At 43.4% G+C, this 15,610-nt stretch overlaps 9 pseudogenes; all 9 read right to left on the bottom strand.

Annotated features, from left to right (window-relative positions):
- Window positions 1-1,047: 1,047 nt before the first annotated feature.
- On the bottom strand, window positions 1,048-1,311 carry LOC130287480 (U2 spliceosomal RNA; annotated as a pseudogene).
- A 1,469-nt stretch (window positions 1,312-2,780) lies between these two features.
- LOC130287479 (U2 spliceosomal RNA) lies at window positions 2,781-3,044 on the bottom strand (annotated as a pseudogene).
- A 1,458-nt stretch (window positions 3,045-4,502) lies between these two features.
- LOC130287478 (U2 spliceosomal RNA) lies at window positions 4,503-4,766 on the bottom strand (annotated as a pseudogene).
- A 1,460-nt stretch (window positions 4,767-6,226) lies between these two features.
- Window positions 6,227-6,491, bottom strand: LOC130289748 (U2 spliceosomal RNA; annotated as a pseudogene).
- Window positions 6,492-7,955: 1,464 nt separating this feature from the next.
- LOC130287767 (U2 spliceosomal RNA) lies at window positions 7,956-8,219 on the bottom strand (annotated as a pseudogene).
- Window positions 8,220-9,682: 1,463 nt separating this feature from the next.
- Window positions 9,683-9,946, bottom strand: LOC130287440 (U2 spliceosomal RNA; annotated as a pseudogene).
- Window positions 9,947-11,410: 1,464 nt separating this feature from the next.
- LOC130289485 (U2 spliceosomal RNA) lies at window positions 11,411-11,675 on the bottom strand (annotated as a pseudogene).
- A 1,462-nt stretch (window positions 11,676-13,137) lies between these two features.
- On the bottom strand, window positions 13,138-13,401 carry LOC130287476 (U2 spliceosomal RNA; annotated as a pseudogene).
- A 1,460-nt stretch (window positions 13,402-14,861) lies between these two features.
- On the bottom strand, window positions 14,862-15,125 carry LOC130287475 (U2 spliceosomal RNA; annotated as a pseudogene).
- Window positions 15,126-15,610: the final 485 nt, after the last annotated feature.

The raw sequence follows: 15,610 nt of genomic DNA, 5'->3' as shown, positions 1-15,610 counted from the left end.
TTAACAGTATAAACCTGCATCATTTTGGACTCTGGTATTTGCTGAATCCGGGTGACCTGACAATCGATGGTGGTGCCGCTGGTGATTCTGGCCTTCTTGGAATCTGTTGGGCCTATGTGTTAGCTCACACATCACTTGGGTATCCATGGTAACTACCACAACATGGTCATCTGCAGTTTACATCTAGCCCGTGGCATTGAATGGCATTTTAAAAGTGCTAAGGGTCCTGGTGCAATAATCCTCCCATGAGGATCAGCCTCAACGGCTTTGTAGATTGCACTCATGTCAGCAACTCCATATACATTTTTTTTTCTTCATGCTTCTTTCTTCATCCTTTTTTCTTTCTGTCATTCAGACTTTCATTCATTCGATCTCTCTCACTCACTTGCTTTAACTCATTTGTTCTCACTCACTCACTCACTCACTCAATCACTCACTCACTCATTCACTCTCACTCACTCTCACTCTCTCACTCACTCGCTCACTAAGTCAGTCTCTCTCTCTCTCTTTTTCTTTTTATATATATTTTTTTCCGTCTTCTTCTTCTTCTTCTTCAGACCCTGTCATAGCACTAATGCCTTTCCAATACCACCAGCAGATGGAGACACTCCATTGCAACATTGGTTGTGAGCAGCAGTTTCTAAAAACAAATGCCTCATGGCGGATTTCCCATCCATCAATGGATGGTAAATTTTGTTTTTATCATTCACTGACCACAGAAACCAATGCATGGTCAAGCAACAGCAATGACACACCCTTGTGTATAGGCATGAGACCCTCATGTCATTTAACAGGATTCAGCACCACCCACAAGACAGCTACCTGTCATGTCATGTCAAACCTGCACAGGTGTGCTAGATTATTATTATTTAGTTTTATTTTATTTTTTTACACCAATCAGTGTGCAAACATGGTCATTAAAACGCTAAATGAATAGACGTTCATAAACCAGTCAGTGCAACTCATCATTTTGGTCTCCAATTCTCAAACTCAAATTCTCACCCACGGAGGATTAAATGAGAATCTTTCTTGTTTAACACTGGAATGGGGTGGTGCACTGTTCACTACCCGAAGATACTGCCACATCGGGTCAATGCATAGGGCGACAGAAGCAAGCTTCCAAATCAGCTCCCTTTCTCAAAAATCCATTTAATTTATGGTCCCCAGATAGGGAACGTATGTATCAGTATGTGCTCACAAGTCACCCAAGTGCAAGTATTCACACAAAAAAAAACGTGCCTCAGGATGCGATCTGTCGCAAGATCCTTTCTTTTTTTACACTTGATCTAAGCCAAAAGGCCTAGAGGGGATAACCGGGAAAGGGGTGGACCCAACCATGTCCCCTTCATGAGCACTCACATTACTCATAGGAATGGAAGGAAGGCTGGCAGCCAACCAGCCTCCCATACACTTTCTGGGTGGGTGGCAGTCAGCCACCCATACATACATACAGCACAGGCTAAACCCACATCATCACTTAAAAAAAGGACAGGCGACCATTGCACTCTGATGGAGCATTTAGCAATGCAATCCATAGCCTGGCTTTTGCCTGAACCCCCATCACTCCTCCTCTTGCATATAAGACAATATTTCAGATCTGCATATGAAAACAACACGCCTACCTTTGTTGCACATAGCTGCCTGCCTGTCTCTAGTTACCCCACTGGCTGTAGCTGCGTCCCTTCCGACATGGAATAACACCAACTGTAACGATAAACTGAAAATTAACAGTATAAACCTGCATCATTTTGGACTCTGGTATTTGCTGAATCCGGGTGACCTGACAATCGATGGTGGTGCCGCTGGTGATTCTGGCCTTCTTGGAATCTGTTGGGCCTATGTGTTAGCTCACACATCACTTGGGTATCCATGGTAACTACCACAACATGGTCATCTGCAGTTTACATCTAGCCCGTGGCATTGAATGGCATTTTAAAAGTGCTAAGGGTCCTGGTGCAATAATCCTCCCATGAGGATCAGCCTCAACGGCTTTGTAGATTGCACTCATGTCAGCAACTCCATATACATTTTTTTTTCTTTATGCTTCTTTCTTCATCCTTTTTTCTTTATGTCATTCAGACTTTCATTCATTCGATCTCTCTCACTCACTTGCTTTAACTCATTTGTTCTCACTCACTCACTCACTCAATCACTCACTCACTCATTCACTCTCACTCACTCTCACTCTCTCACTCACTCGCTCACTAAGTCAGTCTCTCTCTCTCTCTCTCTTTTTCTTTTTATATATATTTTTTTCCGTCTTCTTCTTCTTCTTCTTCTTCTTCTTCAGACCCTGTCATAGCACTAATGCCTTTCCAATACCACCAGCAGATGGAGACACTCCATTGCAACATTGGTTGTGAGCAGCAGTTTCTAAAAACAAATGCCTCATGGCGGATTTCCCATCCATCAATGGATGGTAAATTTTGTTTTTATCATTAACTGACCACAGAAACCAATGCATGGTCAAGCAACAGCAATGACACACCCTTGTGTATAGGCATGAGACCCTCATGTCATTTAACAGGATTCAGCACCACCCACAAGACAGCTACCTGTCATGTCATGTCAAACCTGCACAGGTGTGCTAGATTATTATTATTTAGTTTTATTTTATTTTTTTACACCAATCAGTGTGCAAACATGGTCATTAAAACGCTAAATGAATAGACGTTCATAAACCAGTCAGTGCAACTCATCATTTTGGTCTCCAATTCTCAAACTCAAATTCTCACCCATGGAGGATTAAATGAGAATCTTTCTTGTTTAACACTGGAATGGGGTGGTGCACTGTTCACTACCCGAAGATACTGCCACATCGGGTCAATGCATAGGGCGACAGAAGCAAGCTTCCAAATCAGCTCCCTTTCTCAAAAATCCATTTAATTTATGGTCCCCAGATAGGGAACGTATGTATCAGTATGTGCTCACAAGTCACCCAAGTGCAAGTATTCACACAAAAAAAAACGTGCCTCAGGATGCGATCTGTCGCAAGATCCTTTCTTTTTTTACACTTGATCTAAGCCAAAAGGCCTAGAGGGGATAACCGGGAAAGGGGTGGACCCAACCATGTCCCCTTCATGAGCACTCACATTACTCATAGGAATGGAAGGAAGGCTGGCAGCCAACCAGCCTCCCATACACTTTCTGGGTGGGTGGCAGTGAGCCACCCATACATACATACAGCACAGGCTAAACCCACATCATCACTTAAAAAAAGGACAGGCGACCATTGCACTCTGATGGAGCATTTAGCAATGCAATCCATAGCCTGGCTTTTGCCTGAACCCCCATCACTCCTCCTCTTGCATATAAGACAATATTTCAGATCTGCATATGAAAACAACACGCCTACCTTTGTTGCACATAGCTGCCTGCCTGTCTCTAGTTACCCCACTGGCTGTAGCTGCGTCCCTTCCGACATGGAATAACACCAACTGTAACGATAAACTGAAAATTAACAGTATAAACCTGCATCATTTTGGACTCTGGTATTTGCTGAATCCGGGTGACCTGACAATCGATGGTGGTGCCGCTGGTGATTCTGGCCTTCTTGGAATCTGTTGGGCCTATGTGTTAGCTCACACATCACTTGGGTATCCATGGTAACTACCACAACATGGTCATCTGCAGTTTACATCTAGCCCGTGGCATTGAATGGCATTTTAAAAGTGCTAAGGGTCCTGGTGCAATAATCCTCCCATGAGGATCAGCCTCAACGGCTTTGTAGATTGCACTCATGTCAGCAACTCCATATACATTTTTTTTTCTTCATGCTTCTTTCTTCATCCTTTTTTCTTTCTGTCATTCAGACTTTCATTCATTCGATCTCTCTCACTCACTTGCTTTAACTCATTTGTTCTCACTCACTCACTCACTCACTCAATCACTCACTCACTCATTCACTCTCACTCACTCTCACTCTCTCACTCACTCGCTCACTAAGTCAGTCTCTCTCTCTCTCTCTCTTTTTCTTTTTATATATATTTTTTTCCGTCTTCTTCTTCTTCAGACCCTGTCATAGCACTAATGCCTTTCCAATACCACCAGCAGATGGAGACACTCCATTGCAACATTGGTTGTGAGCAGCAGTTTCTAAAAACAAATGCCTCATGGCGGATTTCCCATCCATCAATGGATGGTAAATTTTGTTTTTATCATTCACTGACCACAGAAACCAATGCATGGTCAAGCAACAGCAATGACACACCCTTGTGTATAGGCATGAGACCCTCATGTCATTTAACAGGATTCAGCACCACCCACAAGACAGCTACCTGTCATGTCATGTCAAACCTGCACAGGTGTGCTAGATTATTATTATTTAGTTTTATTTTATTTTTTTACACCAATCAGTGTGCAAACATGGTCATTAAAACGCTAAATGAATAGACGTTCATAAACCAGTCAGTGCAACTCATCATTTTGGTCTCCAATTCTCAAACTCAAATTCTCACCCACGGAGGATTAAATGAGAATCTTTCTTGTTTAACACTGGAATGGGGTGGTGCACTGTTCACTACCCGAAGATACTGCCACATCGGGTCAATGCATAGGGCGACAGAAGCAAGCTTCCAAATCAGCTCCCTTTCTCAAAAATCCATTTAATTTATGGTCCCCAGATAGGGAACGTATGTATCAGTATGTGCTCACAAGTCACCCAAGTGCAAGTATTCACACAAAAAAAAACGTGCCTCAGGATGCGATCTGTCGCAAGATCCTTTCTTTTTTTACACTTGATCTAAGCCAAAAGGCCTAGAGGGGATAACCGGGAAAGGGGTGGACCCAACCATGTCCCCTTCATGAGCACTCACATTACTCATAGGAATGGAAGGAAGGCTGGCAGCCAACCAGCCTCCCATACACTTTCTGGGTGGGTGGCAGTCAGCCACCCATACATACATACAGCACAGGCTAAACCCACATCATCACTTAAAAAAAGGACAGGCGACCATTGCACTCTGATGGAGCATTTAGCAATGCAATCCATAGCCTGGCTTTTGCCTGAACCCCCATCACTCCTCCTCTTGCATATAAGACAATATTTCAGATCTGCATATGAAAACAACACGCCTACCTTTGTTGCACATAGCTGCCTGCCTGTCTCTAGTTACCCCACTGGCTGTAGCTGCGTCCCTTCCGACATGGAATAACACCAACTGTAACGATAAACTGAAAATTAACAGTATAAACCTGCATCATTTTGGACTCTGGTATTTGCTGAATCCGGGTGACCTGACAATCGATGGTGGTGCCGCTGGTGATTCTGGCCTTCTTGGAATCTGTTGGGCCTATGTGTTAGCTCACACATCACTTGGGTATCCATGGTAACTACCACAACATGGTCATCTGCAGTTTACATCTAGCCCGTGGCATTGAATGGCATTTTAAAAGTGCTAAGGGTCCTGGTGCAATAATCCTCCCATGAGGATCAGCCTCAACGGCTTTGTAGATTGCACTCATGTCAGCAACTCCATATACATTTTTTTTTCTTCATGCTTCTTTCTTCATCCTTTTTTCTTTCTGTCATTCAGACTTTCATTCATTCGATCTCTCTCACTCACTTGCTTTAACTCATTTGTTCTCACTCACTCACTCACTCACTCAATCACTCACTCACTCATTCACTCTCACTCACTCTCACTCTCTCACTCACTCGCTCACTAAGTCAGTCTCTCTCTCTCTCTTTTTCTTTTTATATATATTTTTTTCCTTCTTCTTCTTCTTCTTCTTCAGACCCTGTCATAGCACTAATGCCTTTCCAATACCACCAGCAGATGGAGACACTCCATTGCAACATTGGTTGTGAGCAGCAGTTTCTAAAAACAAATGCCTCATGGCGGATTTCCCATCCATCAATGGATGGTAAATTTTGTTTTTATCATTCACTGACCACAGAAACCAATGCATGGTCAAGCAACAGCAATGACACAACCTTGTGTATAGGCATGAGACCCTCATGTCATTTAACAGGATTCAGCACCACCCACAAGACAGCTACCTGTCATGTCATGTCAAACCTGCACAGGTGTGCTAAATTATTATTATTTAGTTTTATTTTATTTTTTTACACCAATCAGTGTGCAAACATGGTCATTAAAACGCTAAATGAATAGACGTTCATAAACCAGTCAGTGCAACTCATCATTTTGGTCTCCAATTCTCAAACTCAAATTCTCACCCACGGAGGATTAAATGAGAATCTTTCTTGTTTAACACTGGAATGGGGTGGTGCACTGTTCACTACCCGAAGATACTGCCACATTGGGTCAATGCATAGGGCGACAGAAGCAAGCTTCCAAATCAGCTCCTTTTCTCAAAAATCCATTTAATTTATGGTCCCCAGATAGGGAACGTATGTATCAGTATGTGCTCACAAGTCACCCAAGTGCAAGTATTCACACAAAAAAAAAACGTGCCTCAGGATGCGATCTGTCGCAAGATCCTTTCTTTTTTTACACTTGATCTAAGCCAAAAGGCCTAGAGGGGATAACCGGGAAAGGGGTGGACCCAACCATGTCCCCTTCATGAGCACTCACATTACTCATAGGAATGGAAGGAAGGCTGGCAGCCAACCAGCCTCCCATACACTTTCTGGGTGGGTGGCAGTCAGCCACCCATACATACATACAGCACAGGCTAAACCCACATCATCACTTAAAAAAAGGACAGGCGACCATTGCACTCTGATGGAGCATTTAGCAATGCAATCCATAGCCTGGCTTTTGCCTGAACCCCCATCACTCCTCCTCTTGCATATAAGACAATATTTCAGATCTGCATATGAAAACAACACGCCTACCTTTGTTGCACATAGCTGCCTGCCTGTCTCTAGTTACCCCACTGGCTGTAGCTGCGTCCCTTCCGACATGGAATAACACCAACTGTAACGATAAACTGAAAATTAACAGTATAAACCTGCATCATTTTGGACTCTGGTATTTGCTGAATCCGGCTGACCTGACAATCGATGGTGGTGCCGCTGGTGATTCTGGCCTTCTTGGAATCTGTTGGGCCTATGTGTTAGCTCACACATCACTTGGGTATCCATGGTAACTACCACAACATGGTCATCTGCAGTTTACATCTAGCCCGTGGCATTGAATGGCATTTTAAAAGTGCTAAGGGTCCTGGTGCAATAATCCTCCCATGAGGATCAGCCTCAACGGCTTTGTAGATTGCACTCATGTCAGCAACTCCATGTACATTTTTTTTTCTTCATGCTTCTTTCCTCATCCTTTTTTCTTTCTGTCATTCAGACTTTCATTCATTCGATCTCTCTCACTCACTTGCTTTAACTCATTTGTTCTCACTCACTCACTCACTCACTCAATCACTCACTCACTCATTCACTCTCACTCACTCTCACTCTCTCACTCACTCGCTCACTAAGTCAGTCTCTCTCTCTCTCTCTCTTTTTCTTTTTATATATATTTTTTTCCGTCTTCTTCTTCTTCTTCTTCAGACCCTGTCATAGCACTAATGCCTTTCCAATACCACCAGCAGATGGAGACACTCCATTGCAACATTGGTTGTGAGCAGCAGTTTCTAAAAACAAATGCCTCATGGCGGATTTCCCATCCATCAATGGATGGTAAATTTTGTTTTTATCATTCACTGACCACAGAAACCAATGCATGGTCAAGCAACAGCAATGACACACCCTTGTGTATAGGCATGAGACCCTCATGTCATTTAACAGGATTCAGCACCACCCACAAGACAGCTACCTGTCATGTCATGTCAAACCTGCACAGGTGTGCTAGATTATTATTATTTAGTTTTATTTTATTTTTTTACACCAATCAGTGTGCAAACATGGTCATTAAAACGCTAAATGAATAGACGTTCATAAACCAGTCAGTGCAACTCATCATTTTGGTCTCCAATTCTCAAACTCAAATTCTCACCCACGGAGGATTAAATGAGAATCTTTCTTGTTTAACACTGGAATGGGGTGGTGCACTGTTCACTACCCGAAGATACTGCCACATCGGGTCAATGCATAGGGCGACAGAAGCAAGCTTCCAAATCAGCTCCCTTTCTCAAAAATCCATTTAATTTATGGTCCCCAGATAGGGAACGTATGTATCAGTATGTGCTCACAAGTCACCCAAGTGCAAGTATTCACACAAAAAAAAACGTGCCTCAGGATGCGATCTGTTGCAAGATCCTTTCTTTTTTTACACTTGATCTAAGCCAAAAGGCCTAGAGGGGATAACCGGGAAAGGGGTGGACCCAACCATGTCCCCTTCATGAGCACTCACATTACTCATAGGAATGGAAGGAAGGCTGTCAGCCAACCAGCCTCCCATACACTTTCTGGGTGGGTGGCAGTCAGCCACCCATACATACATACAGCACAGGCTAAACCCACATCATCACTTAAAAAAAGGACAGGCGACCATTGCACTCTGATGGAGCATTTAGCAATGCAATCCATAGCCTGGCTTTTGCCTGAACCCCCATCACTCCTCCTCTTGCATATAAGACAATATTTCAGATCTGCATATGAAAACAACACGCCTACCTTTGTTGCACATAGCTGCCTGCCTGTCTCTAGTTACCCCACTGGCTGTAGCTGCGTCCCTTCCGACATGGAATAACACCAACTGTAACGATAAACTGAAAATTAACAGTATAAACCTGCATCATTTTGGACTCTGGTATTTGCTGAATCCAGGTGACCTGACAATCGATGGTGGTGCCGCTGGTGATTCTGGCCTTCTTGGAATCTGTTGGGCCTATGTGTTAGCTCACACATCACTTGGGTATCCATGGTAACTACCACAACATGGTCATCTGCAGTTTACATCTAGCCCGTGGCATTGAATGGCATTTTAAAAGTGCTAAGGGTCCTGGTGCAATAATCCTCCCATGAGGATCAGCCTCAACGGCTTTGTAGATTGCACTCATGTCAGCAACTCCATATACATTTTTTTTTCTTCATGCTTCTTTCTTCATCCTTTTTTCTTTCTGTCATTCAGACTTTCATTCATTCGATCTCTCTCACTCACTTGCTTTAACTCATTTGTTCTCACTCACTCACTCACTCACTCAATCACTCACTCATTCACTCTCACTCACTCTCACTCTCTCACTCACTCGCTCACTAAGTCAGTCTCTCTCTCTCTCTCTCTTTTTCTTTTTATATATATTTTTTTCCGTCTTCTTCTTCTTCTTCTTCTTCAGACCCTGTCATAGCACTAATGCCTTTCCAATACCACCAGCAGATGGAGACACTCCATTGCAACATTGGTTGTGAGCAGCAGCTTCTAAAAACAAATGCCTCATGGCGGATTTCCCATCCATCAATGGATGGTAAATTTTGTTTTTATCATTCACTGACCACAGAAACCAATGCATGGTCAAGCAACAGCAATGACACACCCTTGTGTATAGGCATGAGACCCTCATGTCATTTAACAGGATTCAGCACCACCCACAAGACAGCTACCTGTCATGTCATGTCAAACCTGCACAGGTGTGCTAGATTATTATTATTTAGTTTTATTTTATTTTTTTACACCAATCAGTGTGCAAACATGGTCATTAAAACGCTAAATGAATAGACGTTCATAAACCAGTCAGTGCAACTCATCATTTTGGTCTCCAATTCTCAAACTCAAATTCTCACCCACGGAGGATTAAATGAGAATCTTTCTTGTTTAACACTGGAATGGGGTGGTGCACTGTTCACTACCCGAAGATACTGCCACATCGGGTCAATGCATAGGGCGACAGAAGCAAGCTTCCAAATCAGCTCCCTTTCTCAAAAATCCATTTAATTTATGGTCCCCAGATAGGGAACATATGTATCAGTATGTGCTCACAAGTCACCCAAGTGCAAGTATTCACACAAAAAAAAACGTGCCTCAGGATGCGATCTGTCGCAAGATCCTTTCTTTTTTTACACTTGATCTAAGCCAAAAGGCCTAGAGGGGATAACCGGGAAAGGGGTGGACCCAACCATGTCCCCTTCATGAGCACTCACATTACTCATAGGAATGGAAGGAAGGCTGGCAGCCAACCAGCCTCCCATACACTTTCTGGGTGGGTGGCAGTCAGCCACCCATACATACATACAGCACAGGCTAAACCCACATCATCACTTAAAAAAAGGACAGGCGACCATTGCACTCTGATTGAGCATTTAGCAATGCAATCCATAGCCTGGCTTTTGCCTGAACCCCCATCACTCCTCCTCTTGCATATAAGACAATATTTCAGATCTGCATATGAAAACAACACGCCTACCTTTGTTGCACATAGCTGCCTGCCTGTCTCTAGTTACCCCACTGGCTGTAGCTGCGTCCCTTCCGACATGGAATAACACCAACTGTAACGATAAACTGAAAATTAACAGTATAAACCTGCATCATTTTGGACTCTGGTATTTGCTGAATCCGGGTGACCTGACAATCGATGGTGGTGCCGCTGGTGATTCTGGCCTTCTTGGAATCTGTTGGGCCTATGTGTTAGCTCACACATCACTTGGGTATCCATGGTAACTACCACAACATGGTCATCTGCAGTTTACATCTAGCCCGTGGCATTGAATGGCATTTTAAAAGTGCTAAGGGTCCTGGTGCAATAATCCTCCCATGAGGATCAGCCTCAACGGCTTTGTAGATTGCACTCATGTCAGCAACTCCATATACATTTTTTTTTCTTCATGCTTCTTTCTTCATCCTTTTTTCTTTCTGTCATTCAGACTTTCATTCATTCGATCTCTCTCACTCACTTGCTTTAACTCATTTGTTCTCACTCACTCACTCACTCAATCACTCACTCACTCATTCACTCTCACTCACTCTCACTCTCTCACTCACTCGCTCACTAAGTCAGTCTCTCTCTCTCTCTCTCTCTCTTTTTCTTTTTATATATATTTTTTTCCGTCTTCTTCTTCTTCTTCTTCAGACCCTGTCATAGCACTAATGCCTTTCCAATACCACCAGCAGATGGAGACACTCCATTGCAACATTGGTTGTGAGCAGCAGTTTCTAAAAACAAATGCCTCATGGCGGATTTCCCATCCATCAATGGATGGTAAATTTTGTTTTTATCATTCACTGACCACAGAAACCAATGCATGGTCAAGCAACAGCAATGACACACCCTTGTGTATAGGCATGAGACCCTCATGTCATTTAACAGGATTCAGCACCACCCACAAGACAGCTACCTGTCATGTCATGTCAAACCTGCACAGGTGTGCTAGATTATTATTATTTAGTTTTATTTTATTTTTTTACACCAATCAGTGTGCAAACATGGTCATTAAAACGCTAAATGAATAGACGTTCATAAACCAGTCAGTGCAACTCATCATTTTGGTCTCCAATTCTCAAACTCAAATTCTCACCCACGGAGGATTAAATGAGAATCTTTCTTGTTTAACACTGGAATGGGGTGGTGCACTGTTCACTACCCGAAGATACTGCCACATCGGGTCAATGCATAGGGCGACAGAAGCAAGCTTCCAAATCAGCTCCCTTTCTCAAAGATCCATTTAATTTATGGTCCCCAGATAGGGAACATATGTATCAGTATGTGCTCACAAGTCACCCAAGTGCAAGTATTCACACAAAAAAAAACGTGCTTCAGGATGCGATCTGTCGCAAGATCCTTTCTTTTTTTTACACTTGATCTAAGCCAAAAGGCCTAGAGGGGATAACCGGGAAAGGGGTGGACCCAACCATGTCCCCTTCATGAGCACTCACATTACTCATAGGAATGGAAGGAAGGCTGGCAGCCAACCAGCCTCCCATACACTTTCTGGGTGGGTGGCAGTCAGCCACCCATACATACATACAGCACAGGCTAAACCCACATCATCACTTAAAAAAAGGACAGGCGACCATTGCACTCTGATGGAGCATTTAGCAATGCAATCCATAGCCTGGCTTTTGCCTGAACCCCCATCACTCCTCCTCTTGCATATAAGACAATATTTCAGATCTGCATATGAAAACAACACGCCTACCTTTGTTGCACATAGCTGCCTGCCTGTCTCTAGTTACCCCACTGGCTGTAGCTGCGTCCCTTCCGACATGGAATAACACCAACTGTAACGATAAACTGAAAATTAACAGTATAAACCTGCATCATTTTGGACTCTGGTATTTGCTGAATCCGGGTGACCTGACAATCGATGGTGGTGCCGCTGGTGATTCTGGCCTTCTTGGAATCTGTTGGGCCTATGTGTTAGCTCACACATCACTTGGGTATCCATGGTAACTACCACAACATGGTCATCTGCAGTTTACATCTAGCCCGTGGCATTGAATGGCATTTTAAAAGTGCTAAGGGTCCTGGTGCAATAATCCTCCCATGAGGATCAGCCTCAACGGCTTTGTAGATTGCACTCATGTCAGCAACTCCATATACATTTTTTTTTCTTCATGCTTCTTTCTTCATCCTTTTTTCTTTCTGTCATTCAGACTTTCATTCATTCGATCTCTCTCACTCACTTGCTTTAACTCATTTGTTCTCACTCACTCACTCACTCACTCACTCAATCACTCACTCACTCATTCACTCTCACTCACTCTCACTCTCTCACTCACTCGCTCACTAAGTCAGTCTCTCTCTCTCTCTCTCTTTTTCTTTTTATATATATTTTTTTCCGTCTTCTTCTTCTTCAGACCCTGTCATAGCACTAATGCCTTTCCAATACCACCAGCAGATGGAGACACTCCATTGCAACATTGGTTGTGAGCAGCAGTTTCTAAAAACAAATGCCTCATGGCGGATTTCCCATCCATCAATGGATGGTAAATTTTGTTTTTATCATTCACTGACCACAGAAACCAATGCATGGTCAAGCAACAGCAATGACACACCCTTGTGTATAGGCATGAGACCCTCATGTCATTTAACAGGATTCAGCACCACCCACAAGACAGCTACCTGTCATGTCATGTCAAACCTGCACAGGTGTGCTAGATTATTATTATTTAGTTTTATTTTATTTTTTTACACCAATCAGTGTGCAAACATGGTCATTAAAACGCTAAATGAATAGACGTTCATAAACCAGTCAGTGCAACTCATCATTTTGGTCTCCAATTCTCAAACTCAAATTCTCACCCACGGAGGATTAAATGAGAATCTTTCTTGTTTAACACTGGAATGGGGTGGTGCACTGTTCACTACCCGAAGATACTGCCACATCGGGTCAATGCATAGGGCGACAGAAGCAAGCTTCCAAATCAGCTCCCTTTCTCAAAAATCCATTTAATTTATGGTCCCCAGATAGGGAACGTATGTATCAGTATGTGCTCACAAGTCACCCAAGTGCAAGTATTCACACAAAAAAAAACGTGCCTCAGGATGCGATCTGTCGCAAGATCCTTTCTTTTTTTACACTTGATCTAAGCCAAAAGGCCTAGAGGGGATAACCGGGAAAGGGGTGGACCCAACCATGTCCCCTTCATGAGCACTCACATTACTCATAGGAATGGAAGGAAGGCTGGCAGCCAACCAGCCTCCCATACACTTTCTGGGTGGGTGGCAGTCAGCCACCCATACATACATACAGCACAGGCTAAACCCACATCATCACTTAAAAAAAGGACAGGCGACCATTGCACTCTGATGGAGCATTTAGCAATGCAATCCATAGCCTGGCTTTTGCCTGAACCCCCATCACTCCTCCTCTTGCATATAAGACAATATTTCAGATCTGCATATGAAAACAACACGCCTACCTTTGTTGCACATAGCTGCCTGCCTGTCTCTAGTTACCCCACTGGCTGTAGCTGCGTCCCTTCCGACATGGAATAACACCAACTGTAACGATAAACTGAAAATTAACAGTATAAACCTGCATCATTTTGGACTCTGGTATTTGCTGAATCCGGGTGACCTGACAATCGATGGTGGTGCCGCTGGTGATTCTGGCCTTCTTGGAATCTGTTGGGCCTATGTGTTAGCTCACACATCACTTGGGTATCCATGGTAACTACCACAACATGGTCATCTGCAGTTTACATCTAGCCCGTGGCATCGAATGGCATTTTAAAAGTGCTAAGGGTCCTGGTGCAATAATCCTCCCATGAGGATCAGCCTCAACGGCTTTGTAGATTGCACTCATGTCAGCAACTCCATATACATTTTTTTTTCTTCATGCTTCTTTCTTCATCCTTTTTTCTTTCTGTCATTCAGACTTTCATTCATTCGATCTCTCTCACTCACTTGCTTTAACTCATTTGTTCTCACTCACTCACTCACTCACTCAATCACTCACTCACTCATTCACTCTCACTCACTCTCACTCTCTCACTCACTCGCTCACTAAGTCAGTCTCTCTCTCTCTCTTTTTCTTTTTATATATATTTTTTTCCGTCTTCTTCTTCTTCTTCTTCAGACCCTGTCATAGCACTAATGCCTTTCCAATACCACCAGCAGATGGAGACACTCCATTGCAACATTGGTTGTGAGCAGCAGTTTCTAAAAACAAATGCCTCATGGCGGATTTCCCATCCATCAATGGATGGTAAATTTTGTTTTTATCATTCACTGACCACAGAAACCAATGCATGGTCAAGCAACAGCAATGACACACCCTTGTGTATAGGCATGAGACCCTCATGTCATTTAACAGGATTCAGCACCACCCACAAGACAGCTACCTGTCATGTCATGTCAAACCTGCACAGGTGTGCTAGATTATTATTATTTAGTTTTATTTTATTTTTTTACACCAATCAGTGTGCAAACATGGTCATTAAAACGCTAAATGAATAGACGTTCATAAACCAGTCAGTGCAACTCATCATTTTGGTCTCCAATTCTCAAACTCAAATTCTCACCCACGGAGGATTAAATGAGAATCTTTCTTGTTTAACACTGGAATGGGGTGGTGCACTGTTCACTACCCGAAGATACTGCCACATCGGGTCAATGCATAGGGCGACAGAAGCAAGCTTCCAAATCAGCTCCCTTTCTCAAAAATCCATTTAATTTATGGTCCCCAGATAGGGAACGTATGTATCAGTATGTGCTCACAAGTCACCCAAGTGCAAGTATTCACACAAAAAAAAACGTGCCTCAGGATGCGATCTGTCGCAAGATCCTTTCTTTTTTTACACTTGATCTAAGCCAAAAGGCCTAGAGGGGATAACCGGGAAAGGGGTGGACCCAACCATGTCCCCTTCATGAGCACTCACATTACTCATAGGAATGGAAGGAAGGCTGGCAGCCAACCAGCCTCCCATACACTTTCTGGGTGGGTGGCAGTCAGCCACCCATACATACATACAGCACAGGCTAAACCCACATCATCACTTAAAAAAAGGACAGGCGACCATTGCACTCTGATGGAGCATTTAGCAATGCAATCCATAGCCTGGCTTTTGCCTGAACCCCCATCACTCCTCCTCTTGCATATAAGACAATATTTCAGATCTGCATATGAAAACAACACGCCTACCTTTGTTGCACATAGCTGCCTGCCTGTCTCTAGTTACCCCACTGGCTGTAGCTGCGTCCCTTCCGACATGGAATAACACCAACTGTAACGATAAACTGAAAATTAACAGTATAAACCTGCATCATTTTGGACTCTGGTATTTGCTGAATCCGGGTGACCTGACAATCGATGGTG

This window comes from Hyla sarda, chromosome 8 (genome assembly GCF_029499605.1).
Source record: "Hyla sarda isolate aHylSar1 chromosome 8, aHylSar1.hap1, whole genome shotgun sequence".
Taxonomy (NCBI): Eukaryota; Metazoa; Chordata; class Amphibia; order Anura; family Hylidae; genus Hyla; species Hyla sarda.
The sequence above is the reverse complement of the archived record's forward strand: the minus strand, read 5'-3'. Positions and strand labels throughout refer to the sequence as shown.